The sequence below is a fragment of the Tupaia chinensis genome, unplaced genomic scaffold (assembly GCF_000334495.1).
Source record: "Tupaia chinensis unplaced genomic scaffold, TupChi_1.0 Scaffold000081_1, whole genome shotgun sequence".
Taxonomy (NCBI): Eukaryota; Metazoa; Chordata; class Mammalia; order Scandentia; family Tupaiidae; genus Tupaia; species Tupaia belangeri.
Genome location: NW_006159542.1, coordinates 4,842,912 through 4,857,606, shown reverse-complemented (window position 1 = coordinate 4,857,606; position 14,695 = coordinate 4,842,912). Strand labels below are relative to the sequence as shown.

The 14,695-nt window shown below is 45.4% G+C and overlaps 1 pseudogene; it reads left to right on the top strand.

Moving 5' to 3' along the window:
- The first annotated feature begins 10,973 nt into the window (after positions 1-10,973).
- Positions 10,974-11,352, top strand: LOC102487199 (60S ribosomal protein L19 pseudogene; annotated as a pseudogene).
- The last annotated feature ends 3,343 nt before the right edge of the window (positions 11,353-14,695 follow it).

The following is a 14,695-nucleotide window of genomic DNA, read 5'->3' as shown; positions in this document are numbered from 1 at the left end:
GGGGGCAGGGGGATTGCGGCACGACTAGGCCTCATGGGGCTCCGGGGGTGCTTTCTCTCTCTCTCTCTGGTGCATGCAGAAAGAGCAGCAATTTTTACATCAGCTGGATGCCCATGTAGTCGACTACAGTTCGCGTCCCGGACCCGGTAGCTTAAAACTCATGCTGGGCGCTTCTGCAATCATGCCCAAAATGCTGAGAGGAGAATGGAGGAGAAGAGATTGCGATGTGGCGATTCCCCCGAGGGTGATTTCTTGCTTTCTGTCTCTCCAGTGAGTGCACGTGACATATAGCAAACATCTCTAAAAAGAAAAATAAAAAAAGAAAGTTCATAGAAGAACCGAGAGAAGTTCGAGTGACACAGACCTGAATTAAGAGGCTACTTTTGGGGACCAACAGTTAGCATAATGGCTATGTCGCTGGACTCCCATGTAGTCGACTGCGTTTCGCGTCCCGGACCCGGTGACTTAAAACTCACATCGGGCGTGTGTGCGTGCGTGTCCAAGATCCCGAGAGAATGGAGGAGAAGGGATTGTGGCGTGGCCATCCCCCCTGGGGGGTGATTTCTTGATTTCTGTCTCTATGTCTCTGTCTGTCTGGCGATGCCCAAAAAAAAAAACCCCCAAAAAAAAAAAAAAAAAAAAAAAAAAGGCTACTTTTGTTGCTGACTCACGGTGTGACTGTGGATAATCCTCTCCTCACCTGGGTCTTCCCCGCCCAGGTGGCTGGGCCATTCTGCCTCCTGACTGCTGCACAGCCACCACCCCACAGCCCAGACCCACACCCAAGGTCAGCAGGGTGCGATCTGGCGGTTGTGCCGTGGGACTGGTTGGGCTGAGCTACATTTGTCCCCTTGGTTAGCATTGCGCTCTTCGTTCTCTCCTTGCAACTATTTCATACAGCAAGGTCAAGCGAGCAGGACTACAAATCAATTTAAACAAAAGCGCTGAGGCAGATACCCTTGAACTCCACTGACTTAAAATAGCCTCATCGTCATCCTTAGCCAAACACCCAGTACCTGAGTGCGCTTAGCCTGTCATCACCAACGAATAAACCTCCCTCCTCACGGGAACCTACCAGAATGAAACCTTTGAATCAAAGTGGATGTGAGGCCTGCTTGGATTAATAGAGCTGCATCTGCCTCCTCCCCTGTGTCTGGGATGGCTGGAGAGGTTGACGCATTCTTAGGGAAATGAAAATCTTATTCATTAATATCAGGAAGACCAGCCCAGCCATCTTAGTAATGACTCTGACTGCTCTGTGGGTAGCCAAGCATAGCGCTGCCTGCTTTGCAGATGGACTCACGGTTCTACCTTAGTCACTAGGGATGGAATTGCTTACAGAGGGCTGGCGATGGTGGTGGTGGGCAGGAGAGTGGGAACTGGGAATCTGGAAAGGAAAACGACTAGGATGTGCTGAGTATGTCCTGTGTACCTTCCACAGGGCTAGGTGCTTTTGATGCAAAAATTTATTTCACTCCCACATTAACCTTAATGATAGCTGCTTTTTAAAAATTTTTGGAGAGTTTTTTTTTTTTTTTGCTACAGAGCACGTGTGCTCGCCAGAGAGACAGAGAGACAGAAAGTGAGAAATCGCCCCCCAGGGGGGATGGCCACGCCGCAATCCCTTCTCCTCCATTCTCCTCTCGGGATCCTGGGCACGCACGCACACATGCCTGGCGTGAGTTTAAGCCAACTCAAAGCACAGTTGACTACATGGGAGTCCAGTGACATAGCCATTACGCTAACTGCTGGTCCCAATGTAGTGTTTTGATTCCAGTTTAAAAAATAACAGCTTTCGGGGCGAGCCAGTGGTAAAGCGATTACATCGCTAGACTCCCACATGGCTGACCGTGTTGTGCTCCAGACCAGTAGCTTGAAAATCATGCCCGGTGCTTGTGCACACATGCCCAAAATCACAAAAAGAGAATGGAGGAGAAGGGACTCACTGTCTTCCTCCCCCAGCACATGTGCCCTAAGGCAAAAACCTCTAAACAAACAAACAAACAAACAAAACCCAGCTTTACTGAGATTCAATCCACAGATCATCAATTCACCATTTTAAAATGTACAAGTTAGTGCTTATAGTACATTCGTGGAGTTGTACAGCCACACTATTATCTAATTTCAGAATGTTTCCGTTGCTCCATGAAGAAACCTCATACCATTGACAGTTAGTCCTCATTCCCCTTTTCCTCCAGTCCCTGCAAGCACTGATCTCCCTGACAGAGTTTCCAAATCAAGACATTTCGTGTGAATTGAATAGTATAATATGTGGCCTTTTGCAATTGGTTTGTTTCACATAGCAGGATGTCTTCAAGGGGCATCCATGTTGTAGCAGAGAGCAGTACTTTGTTTTGTTCTAGGGCTGAATAGACTTTATTGTGTGGATAAAATAAACCTTGATTATCCAGCAAGCAGTTGGATGAACATTTGTGGCTATTTACTTTCTGCCTAATGTAAACAGTGCTACTGTTAACATTCAGGTAGGTGATTCGGGACACACGTGGTTTAAATTCTCTTGAAAGTGGGAGTGGATTGGGCCAACCCCATAGCCCAATGGTTAAGGGTGCTGGATCCCACATGAGTGACTGTGGGATTTGAATTCTGGCCCCAGCATCTTGGGAAACACACCAGGTGCATGTGTGTGTTTAGCCTAAGTCCTGACAGAATGGAGAGATAGAGGAAAGGGGAAGGGATGGTAGCTTGACCACACCCCATTGGGAGGTATTTTCTGTCTCTCCTTCCATGTCTCTTTGTCTCTCTCTGGTGAGCACATGCATCTTCTGGTGAGAAGAGAGGAAAGAGAAGGAGGAGGAGGAGGAGAGGGAGGAGGAGGGGAAGAAGGAGAGGCACAAGAAGAAGGAGGAAGAGGAGGGAAGGATAAAAAAGAAATTAGGAGTGGGACCAGCAGATGTCATAGTGGTAACATTGCTGGACTCCCACATGGCTGACCGTGGTTCAAGTCTTGGACCCGGTGGCTTCAAAATCATGCCCAGTATGTGCATACCCAAGATACTTTGAGAATGGAGGAGAAGGGATTGCAGCATGGACGTCCTCCCAAGAGTGGTTTATCACTTTCCCTCTCACTGCCTCTGTCTCTGTCTCTGTCTCTCTCTCTCTCTGGTGAGTGCATGCACCCTGAGGTAAAAACCTCTTAAAAAAAATAAAGAAATTGGGAGTGGACTGCTGAGTGGAATTGCTGGGTCACGGTAACTACATCTAGTCTTTTGAAGAACTGCCATAATGTTTCCCAAAGTGTTTGTATCATTGTACCTACCCGCAATGAATGAAGATTCCAATTTCTCCACATCTTTGCTGAAGCTTCTTATTGCCCATCGTATTAATCATGACCATCCTAGTGGATGTGAAGTGGTATCTCATTGTGGTTTTGATTTGCATTTCCATAGTGACTAATTATGTTGAACATCTTTTCATGTGCTTATTGGTTATTTGTATATTTCCTTTGGAGAAATGTATATTCAAATCTTTTGATATTTGATTAAAAATCCAACTTTAATTGGGGTTATTTGTTTTTTAAATTGAGTTCTAATATTTATTCATATATTCCGTATACGATTATTCTATCAGATCTATGATTTGAAAATATTTTCTCCCATTCTCTTTGTCACTTTCTTGATAGTGTCCTCTTAATTAAAAATGAAAAGTCTTTGTTTTTGATGAAGTCTAATTTATCTACTTTTTTGTTTTTGATGCCCTATCTAAGAAATGATTGCTTCATCCAAGGTTAGAAAGATTGACATCTGTTTTCTTCTAAGAGTTTTTTAGTTTTAGCTTTTACACTTAGATCTATGGTCCATTTTCAGTTATTTTTTAAATAGTGCACAAGATAGGAGTTCCACTTCACTCTGTTATGTTTGGATAGCCAATTGTCCCCACACCATTTATTGAAAAGACTATTTTCTCCTTGTTTACAAAAAGTCATCTAGCTGTAGATATATGAGTTTAGCTCTGCACTTTCAATTCTATGCCATTGGTCTGTATGTCTATTCTTAGGCCAGTGCTGCATTGTTTTGATTACCAGTTTTGGAGAAAGTTTTAAAATTAGGAAACATGCACTGTCCAACTTTGTTTCTTTTTCAAGATTGTCTCAACTGTTCTGTTCCCTGCATTCCCATTTGAGTATTAGGATCGACTTGTCAATTTCTGCAGAAAAATCATTTGGGATTTTTTTTCAGGGATTTACCTGAATCTGTAGATCAATTTTATGAGTATTGCCATCTTAACAATATGAAATCTTCCATGAATACAGTATATCTTCACATTTATTTAGGTCTTTTTTACTTTCTGTCAACAATGTTTTTATCTTTTTTAGTATGCAAGTCTTGCACTTTTTTTAAAAAATTAACTTCTAAGTGTTTTATTTTTCTTAAAGCTGTTATACATGGAAACTTTTTTCATTTACTTTTTGAATTATTTATTGCTAGTGTATAGAAATACAATAGATTTTTGTATATTAATCTTATATCTTGCAACACAACTGTTGATACTATTGTACAAAGGAGAAAACAAAGGCTCAGATGGAATGAATGATTACCCTGAGATTTCTGGGGCATTTTGTCTTCCCAATCTCTTCTTTCTTCACAGAACCACTTCTCTGCTGCATGGAAATCCTGCTGAGTCTATATAGTGGGCTTATTTCATCTACTTTCCCTTGCCCCAAGGATGAGCCACCACACCCTTTCTCACTAATGGTGAAATCCTGCTGGCTAATGAAGTAGAAATATCACAGAAATAGAGAAAACCATGGCTAAGAGTTAGAGAGAAAAGGGGGGCTCTGTCATTATCACTGAGCACCTAGATCCCACCATACCTAAAACTAGCACCTCTAGAGCTTTGAGATACATTAACTAATACTTCTTTTTAGCTTAAGCTCATTTTAACTGGGTTTCTGTCACAGGCAACCAAAGGAATTCTGACTTATTCAACTAGTAAAGTGTAGAGTATTCGTTGGAAACCAAGTCTCTGTGGTTACAAGTTGCTGTCACTCCACTCCTTTCTGACACTCTAACTGGCTGGGTGGACCTTGAGAGGCTCCCAGAAAGAGTGGAGCTTGCGGTAGTAAAAAACAGGGAGACTGGAGTCCAAGACCCTTGGGACATGCAGGTGCAAAAGAAGGTTCAAGAAGGCAGGTATAAGATAACTGGAGTCGGGCAAATCCCGACTCCTACTGCTTATGGGTTTTGATCAGTCTCAGTCTCTTTTAGACATGGTTTCCTGGGTTGGAGCACTCATTTCCTGGCTTTTTACTTTCTTTCTTTCTTTCTTTCTTTTTTGGCCCATCCAAGGCAGTCAGGTCTGAGAGGTAATCATGACTGCTCCTGAAATGTACCTGCCCAATTATCTCATCAAAGTCCCATGAGAATTCTGAGAGGCCAGCAGGGCAGGGATGATCCTGGCCATTGTACAGCTGGAGAAACTCGGGCTAGGCAGTGTTCAGTGATTTATTTAAAAATTCCCAGCACCTGAAAGACTGAGTGGAACCCAAGACTCATGTCTTTGTGTCTAATATTCTCTCTATAAACCAGGGGAGGCAGCAGTGCCTCCTTGGGATTTGCCTGGGGCCTGAGATTTCCCATAATCCAATTAATAAATTGTCCAAGATGGAGGGCCAGCTCCCAATTAGTTCTCCTCCCTCCCTGGTGCCTCTTTGAGCTTTGTGGGTAGCAACTCCCTGGAAAGGGAAGCGAAGCCCCCACCCTGCACTCCCTCCTTGGGAATCAGGGGTCTAGAAATTAGCTGATTCTTGATAAGCCCTAATTATAAATTAGGTCTTATTATCTGTGGCTCCTGAAACGACGCTGGATGAATTAAAACTCTAGGAAAAGGAATATTTCAATTAACCATATGAACTCAGGTAATTGCCTACTGAGGAAAAGCCCTTACAGAATGAGTCTTGGAGCGGTTCTGAGGACATCAGAAGGGGAAGGCAGGGACCAAAGTGTGGGTGGTCTGCATGAAACGGAAGTGAGGGGTGGGCCTCTCTGCAGCTGCTGTTTTCTGAAGACACCATGTTGAAGAGGCAGGGCTTACGGAAGCATAGTTCCAACCCCTCGGCCTTGGAATCAGGAGGCCAAGGTGAGGTCCTCTCTCTATCACAGAACCCTGTGCCTCCGTCTTTCCACCTTAAAATGGACACATCGGATGAGATGATGGAGTGAAAGGGCTAGAAAGTGTGGCACTCACACCAGGTATTACGGTTTTGGAGCAATTAGATGCTCTTAAATGAGGAAGAGAAAGGTGAGAGGGAAGTGACTGGAGTTCTGTTTTAACGGGCTTCAGGGGGCAGGAAAGGGGTGGTTTTCATGCATTCATTCATTTATTTTATGACCATTTAATGGATGCTTACCAAGAGCCAGACACTGAGCTGGGGGCAGAGGGCATGGAGTGCCTTAGAGAAGCCACTGTCTAGTGGGAGGAAAACGGGAAAGCAGGGGCCAACAGATGGTGTAGCGGTTAAGGTGTTGGATTCCCACACAGTAGACTATGGTTCCAGTCACGAGCCCGGTGGCTTAAAACTCACACCAGGCGCGTGTGCATGTGTGCCCAAGATCCCAGGGAAGAGATTAGAGGAGAAGGGTTGCAATATGGCCTTCCCCCTGTGGAGTGATTTCTCACTTTCTGTCTCTCTGGCAAGCACACAGTCTCTATAGCAAAAATCTCTTAAAAGAAAAAGAAAAAAAAAAAGGCAAGGAAGCAAACAGGCAAGATACCCCACAAGCTCAGGGCCTGTATCTTCCTTGTTCCCAGCCATGGCCCTCCATGGGGACATGTTGGATGAGGGACAGCAAAGCCCGTGATGGTACTGGAGCTTCTGAATAAAAATCAGCATGGGAGCTTTTCTAAATAATCAGCTCCCTTTCCCTGAAGTCCTTACCTTTCTCCGAGGAATTCCGGAAGTCCCTGTGGTAGTTGTAAAACAATCATTGGCTCAAATCTGACTGCTGATGTAAAGCGGGAGGCAGAGAGGCCAATCCAGACTTGAGGTCAGAGGTGAGGTCGTGAACAGAGAAGGGACCTACCCCACTGAGCCCTTCTGGACTCTCTTGCCCACCCTCTTGACCTACTCTTGGGAGGCCCCTCTTTGGAACACGATGGAAATTGCTGCTAGACCTCCCTGAGCTTGGGAAGGTCGATCAGAAGAGCAACAAGTCTAAAGTTTAGAACTAGGTTAGAGAAGATTCTACTTTATTACTTTGAAGCATATACAATGACTCAGAAAAATGCCATCACACTGCCAGGACTCCAGGAATTAATGACTGGAAATAAACAGAACGGATGAGTCATGGAAGAGGAGCACATTGTTTGTGACCAGGCAGGTGCTACTAAAATCCTGTAAATTGGTGAAAAAGTCCCCGTATAACCTTTCTTGTAGCCCATGCTCAAAGATGCTCCTGTTCAGGGCTCATCGACAAATTCCTAGGAACAGGTGATCATTCCACATTACACGTATGGTCTTACTCGACTTTCATGATACCTCCATGAACTAGGTCTGAATCTCTTGAGAATAAGAAATGCTTCTCTAACACTGAATCCCCTTTACAAGCCATCAGTTTATGAATGATGCTTGAATACCACCAGCAATGGGGAACTTACCACCTCAAAAAGAAGTTCGGTCTATTGTCAGATTATCGTAATCACCCTGAAGCTCCCCTTTATGAGAAAATGGCATCTGACTCTCACCATACCTGTGGGGAAGACAACAGTAGAAGGGGGAAGACACCTTTGTTTTCAGGGCCAGGATTGCTACTGGCCCTTCCTCTTACTTGCTGGTGCAACCAAACATTTAATTATAAAAGCTTTTCCAATGCAAAAGATGTTAAAAATTAAGATGAATACACTCGTTTTGGCCAATGGCACAGACTGCTATTATCTGAAAGTCCCAATTCATTACTGTATATTGTAACGGAACATTAGCACTCGCATAACGACCTCAAAACCTGTTTCGCATGCACAATCAGTAGGTGCTTCCCGAATTCCTTAGAGCCAGGGAAGGGAAGGAACGAAGGAAGGAAGGAAAGAAAGAAGGAAGAGAGACACACTGGGAAAATTGCCTTTCTAGTGGAAACATTGACAGACGTTTAAATATAATAGCTTTTCATGTCTGATCAGATGACAACTCAATTCTTGGGCCCAGCCAAATAACAGTGGGGTTGGATGGGAAGCAGGAGAGAGTTGGGAAGCAGGAGAGAGTTGGGAAGCTCCAGGCTGTCTAAAGCTCCCAATCTGTCACAACACCTTCCAGCTGCTGTTTCCCCTCCCTCCTCTAGGAGGCGCTTCAGTCTCTGCAGCCCAGAGTGCCTGGGAGAGCTGGCAGAAAAAAAAAAAAAAAAAAAAAAAAGTCTGTTCTCCATGGACTCCCATCCCTCACTGGGAATATTCACGCACACTGGAGACAAAGAGCAACCGAGTGGGTCTGTCACCCTCTGCTTGAAATCCTGCAATGGCTGCCGGTAATAGAATCCCCAGTCCTGTGGTTTGGTTCCAGCCTAGCTCTCCACTCCTCCCTGCTTCAAGCTCCCTCTCTACCGCTCTGGGCCCTTGTACACACTGAGTCCACAGCCTTGCTCTCACCCCTGGGCTGACAAATTCTCCCTCCTTTGTCATGACTTGGCAAGACCCTGTCAAGGGTGCTGTTCTCTCTCTCTCATGCATACACATGCTGTCATGAATTTAAAAAGTAATGGTAAAAAGTAAAATAAAGGAAGGAAACTGAAGCCCTGGAGGTCAAGTGACGTACCCAAGCAAGCATGAAAGCTGGGATTTGAACCCAGGGACTCTGGTTCCAGACCTAGGCTGGGAACCACCACCCAGACTCATGGGCTTGCCTTCCACCAGAGGAGGTGGTGGGTAGACAAGGCAGAGCCTAGTATTCGGCCTGTCTCCTCCACTTAGAAGCCAGTTCTGGATAAATCACTCCTGTACACTCCAGGCTTCCCGTAGTGTGGAGTAATAATTCCTACTTCCTAGGGTTATTATGAGACATCAGAGTGATCTTGAATGTAAAGCACTTGTAATATGTAATTAGGGTTCAATGAGCAGTGCTATTAACTTTAACAACAATAGTATTGATGGATGCCAAGCCCTTCGTGAAATCTCAAGGATCCTTTGGACATGACAATGGAGTCACCCATGCCTGAGCCTGAAATGAGGGTGACTAACTGTCCTGTTTTGTCTGGGATGGTCCTGGTTTGAGCAATGAAGTTCCCATGTTCCCAAACGCCTCAGTCCCAGACTAATCAGGTCAGTGGATCACACTGCCGGCCCTGGGCCTTTCTGTGTGAATGGGCGAATCACTTGATCTCCCAGGTCCTCATTTCCTCATCTTACCATAGGGCTCATATAGTAATTCTAAACTGGGGTCCCTCAACTAGTGGCATCAGTATGGCTGGAGAGTTTGTTGGAAATACACATTCCGGGGCTCATTCAGGTCCACTGAATCAGAAGCTGGACTCCTTCCTGCTTTCGGAAAGCCAAGTTCCCTTTTTCTCATTTCGGACATGAGGCAGTAAAACTTCATGCAATGCCTCCAGCTTGACGGCAGAGGGGTTTTTTTTTTTTTAAAGGTTTTTTGCCATAGGGTGCATGTACTCATTGGAGACAGAGAGAGACAGTGAGAGAGAAGAAACCATTCTCCAGGGAGTTGGTCACACTGCAGTCCCTTCTTCTCCATTCTACTCCTGGGATGCTGGACACACACATACACACACCTGGTGTGATTTTCAAGGTGCTGGATCCGGGATTCAAACTGTGGTGAGCCATTTGAGTGTCCAGAACCTTAACCACCACACTACCTGCTGACCCCTTTGTGGCTCTGTGGCTACCTGGTGGTCTTTCTGTGCCCTGTTTTGACCTCTTGGATTACGGTGGGTGTGTGGATATTGATGACCACCGTTTATTGGACCATGCTATATGCCAGGTACCCTGTTATTATCATGGGCTGGGTCTGCCTCTGCCCACCACAGGATCCCCTTGCCTGGCACAATGCCTGGTATCGAATCAGTGCCTAGGAAGCAATGTTGAAAATGATCACCTGTTCTGAACACATTACACGTATGGTCTTACTCGATTTTCATGATACCTCCATGAACTAGGTCTGATCATTGCCCCCCATTTTGTAGGTGAAGAAACTTAGCCCACAAAGCTTAGAGGTCTTGCTGAAAGTCCCCATTATAGAAAGCAGGTCTGGGAGAAGCCAGGCCAGATGGTGTTCTTTCCTTTCACTGCTGTGGCTGCAGCCATGGGTAAGCTCAGGCTTCAGAAGAGGCTTGCCTCTAGTGTCCTCCATGAGGAAAAGAAGGGATTACAGCATGACCAACTCCCTGGGAAATGATTTCTTTTTTTTTTTTTTAAAGATTATTTATTAATTTAATTCCATTTATTATTATTATTATTATTTTAACTTGACCAGACAGAGACAGAGAGAAAGGGAAGACGCGAGAGGAAGCCTCCAGGTCTGGGACTTGAACCACAGTCGGCCATGTGGAAATCTAGCACCCTTAACCACCATGCCACTTACTGGCCCCGGGAAATGATTTCTTATTTTCCCTCTCGCTGTCTCTCTCTCTGTCTCCAATGAGTACATGCACCCTATGGCAAAAACCATTTAAAAAAATCCCTCTGCCGTCAAGCTGGAGGCATTGCATGAAGCTTTCACTGCCTCATGTCCAAAATGAGAAAAAGGGAACTGGGCTTTCCGAAAGCAGGAAGGAGTCCAGCTTCTGATTCAGTGGACCTGAGTGGGCCCCAGAATGCCCATTTCCAATCAACTCCCCGGCCATACTGATGCTAGTTAGAATTACTATACGACACAGAGAAGGTCTGGTTGGGCCCCAAGGAGACCAGTGAAACTGCCAGTGCCAACTCCCATGGGCATATCCAGAAACTGATCAGATGGGCTGATCATCCACAAGCCTGTGACGGTCCATTCCTGGGCCCAGTGCTGGAAAAGCATGATGGCCCGCTGGAAGGGCAGGCGTGGGGGCATAGGTAAGCGAAAGGGCACAGCCAATGCTAGGGTGCCAGAGAAGGTGACCTGGATGAGGACAGTGAAGATTCTGTCCCAGCTGCTCGGAAAATACAGCGACTCAAGAAGATTGACAGCCATGTGTATCACAGCCTGTACCTGAAGGTGAAGGAGTGTGTTCAAAACAAGATTCTCACGAGCACATCCTCGAGCTGAAGGCAGACCAGGCCTGCAGGAAGCTCCTGGCAGACCAGGCTGAAGCCAACGGGTCTGAGACCAAGGAAGCACGCAAACGCCATGAGGAGCGCCTCCAGGCCAAGGAGGGGATCACCAAGATTCTGACCAAGGAGGAAGAGACCGAGAAATAGAGTCCTCCCAACTTTCGTGTACATAGTGGCATTGACAGTCACACAGACGATCATTTAAATAAAGCAAGGCTTTCTCTGCAAAAAAGAAAAAGGTCTAGGTGTTGGCAGGTGGCAGGTGAGTTAAGATACTGGACTCCCATATGGCTGATGCAGTTCGAATTCAGGACCTAGTGGCTGGTGGCTTGTTTTCTGTCTGTCTGTCTGTCTGTCTCTCTCTCTGGTAAGTGCACGTGCCCTGTGGCAAAACCAAAAATAAAACAAAAGCACTAGACACTGAACATTCACTACTCACCTTAACTGAGTAGGGCGAATTGAAATCTGGCAAATCAGCCCTCTGGTGTCACAGGTGAAAGTCATGAGGCAGGACGCGCCCAAGCTCACCTGTGGCTGTTCTCAAACCCCACCCACCACCACCACCATCCTGCTCAAGGCATCTCGATGCCCTCATAAACTTAGCTCCAGATGTCAGGGCTGAGGACAAAACTGGTCTCCTCAGGTAATATCCCATTCATGTGTTATGTATGCTCCGGTTACTATATGGCTTCACCTATGACTTTTTAAAACAATGAAAATTTTAAACTAAAGGGCCTTGCTGCAAAGGGAATAGATAAATAATCAAGTCTGTTGACTTTGGTGCAGTTGATACTATTTCTTCTATTTTATTCCAAGAGATTTTTCTACAGGGCATATACACTCACCAGAAAGACAGAGCAGGAAATCATCCCTCAGGGGGATGGCCATGCCACAATCCCTTCTCCTCCACTCTCCTCTTGGGATTTTGTGCATGCACACACACATACCTGGCATGAGTTTTAAATTTCTGGGTCTGGGAACCAGCAGTTAGCGTAATGGCTATGTCGCTGGACTCCCACGTAGTCGACCGCGGTTCGTGTCCTGGACCCGGTGGCTTAAAACTCACACTGGGCGTGTGTGCGTGCGTGCCCAACATCCCGAGAGGAGAATGGAGGAGAAGGGATTACAGCATGGCCATCCCCTCTGGGGAGTGATTTCTTGCTTTCTCTCTCTCTCTCTGTCTGGCGAGTGCATGCGCCCTTTGGCAAAAACCTCTCCAAAAACAGAAAGAAAAAAAAAAATACACTGCCGGGTCTGGGACTTGAACTGTGGTCAACTACGTGGGAGTCCAGCAACGTAACCACTATGGCATCTGCTGGTCCCATTTCTAAGTAAATGGAGAATGCTGACATTACCCAGAGCACCCTGAGAGATTCCTCTTCATTCCCAGGATTTCAGGGACCCAAATGGTTGAAGAGCTTCCACCCATCTTCGGGTGATTTAAAGGTTTCCCATTATACACAAATATATTTGTAACAAGAGCCCCCCAGTGAGAACTAAAGTAAATTCTTTTTCTCACAGAAACTCTTGCCAGATATAATTTTCCTTGAATTTCCAAAGTCAGACTCTTAACTTTGGCTGTCATGATAGAGTCGCTGTAAAGGAATGGGAATGTTAATGTTTTAAAAATCCCAAGCTTAAGGCCGGCAGGTAGCCTGATGATTAAGGTGCTGGATTTCCACATGGCCAACCGCAGTTCACATTCTGGAACTGGTGGCTTTGAAGTCATGCCAGGAGCGTGTGTGTACATGCTCAAAATCCCAGGAGAACGGAGGAAAAGGGATTGTGGAGTGACCATCCTCCCTGGGGAGTGATTATCACTTTCCCTCTCTCTGTGTCTCTCTATCTCTCTCTGTGAGTGCAAAATCCTAAGCTTACCATTTCTGAGGAAGGTGGAGTCATAATGGCTTTCTCCTTGTGCCATGGTTGTTACTCTTCGTGCATTTCATATCTAACCTTCTTAGATGTTGGCTCCTTAGAGGAAGTGATCATTTAAAAACCCATCTTTTTTCCTCCATATTCCCTAGTGCTGCCCTGAGTCTTATTGTCAGCAGCTTCAAAATAGTGACCTCTTGGGGCTAGCATGTGGTATAATGGTTACATAGCTGGACTTCCATGTAGTTGACTGGTTCAAGTCTCAGACCCAGTGGCTTAAAATCTCATGCTGAATGCGTATGTATGTGTACCCAAAAGCTTGAGAGGAGAATGGAAGAGAAGGGTAGCATAGCTATCCCCCTAGGGAGTGGTTTCTCTCTTTCTCTCCTGCCTTTTTAGGGGAGCCCCCCCCCCCAAAAAAAAAAAAAAAAAAAAAAAAAAAGGAAGGGACCCTTGCTGGGGAGGGTGGTTGTGAGGGATAAATGGTACCTCTGGTACCAGTGCTATGAAGATTAGCTTTGATAATGAGCATAGTTAGGATGACCAACCAACCTGGTTTGCTTGGGACTATGCAGGTTCCCAGGATAGACAGCCCTAGGTAAACCAGGATAAGTTGGTTACCCTAGGGCTGGTGGGGAGTACTGAGTGTGTAGACTATATATATATATATATATAAATATATATAAGTGTATTCATTTCATGGTTTGAGGGTCCTGTGGCTAAGGGCCACATCATGGCTGAGGGCAGAATTTTGAGAACAGCTGTCCTTAAGTTTCTCCTTGTTCTGGTCTGTAGCCATGTGGTGATGCCTGCCTCATTCCATCTCCTTATAAACATACCAGAATTCAGTCATGAGGGTCTTGCCTTAACGACTTTATCACACTCAAAGGTGCCACCCTAGAGCACTATGAAAGGAGTAAGTTTTTGCTTAACATCTTTATAATATGATCAAATCCCAACCCATGAACTTTGGGACGACAGTCAAGTCACCACTCAGTAAAGACCAAATTTCAAAACATGAAACTTTGAGAGACAAATTGTAAGTAGATGCTAGGTTACATGAGTTATCTCCTTTATATCTCACAACAACCCTCTGTGCTAGTTGTGCTTATTCCCATTTTACAGAGTCATAAATAAAAGCTTAATAAAAGTCATATCCCTCCAGCTGCTAGCTTCTTCTCCATCTGATACTGAGGTTTCTAAACAAGAGAATGACTTAGTCATTGTTGTGTTATGCTGTGGTAGAAAGAATGCCTCCTTCCCTACAATTCTTCACTCCTCCCTCTATCAGTACCCTTGCCATGTGACTTGGTTTTGGCCTTGTGACTTACTTTGTCTATAGTAGCATGTGAACAGGAGTGACACTGTACTAGACCCAAGCCCAGGCCTTCTCTAAATGTTTTGTCCTCATGAGGAGATCATGTACTTCTTGGTCCAAGGAGTCTGTCAGTGAGATATGTGGAGCACTGCTGCTAGCTGAATCACAGACCTGCAGTGAGAAGAGGCGCCCAACTGAGCCCAGCCTAGATTAACTCTGCTGACCAGCAGATGGAGAAGTGATAACAAATCATTGTTTCAAAGCTCCTGAATTTTACAGAGGTTTGTTACACAGCAA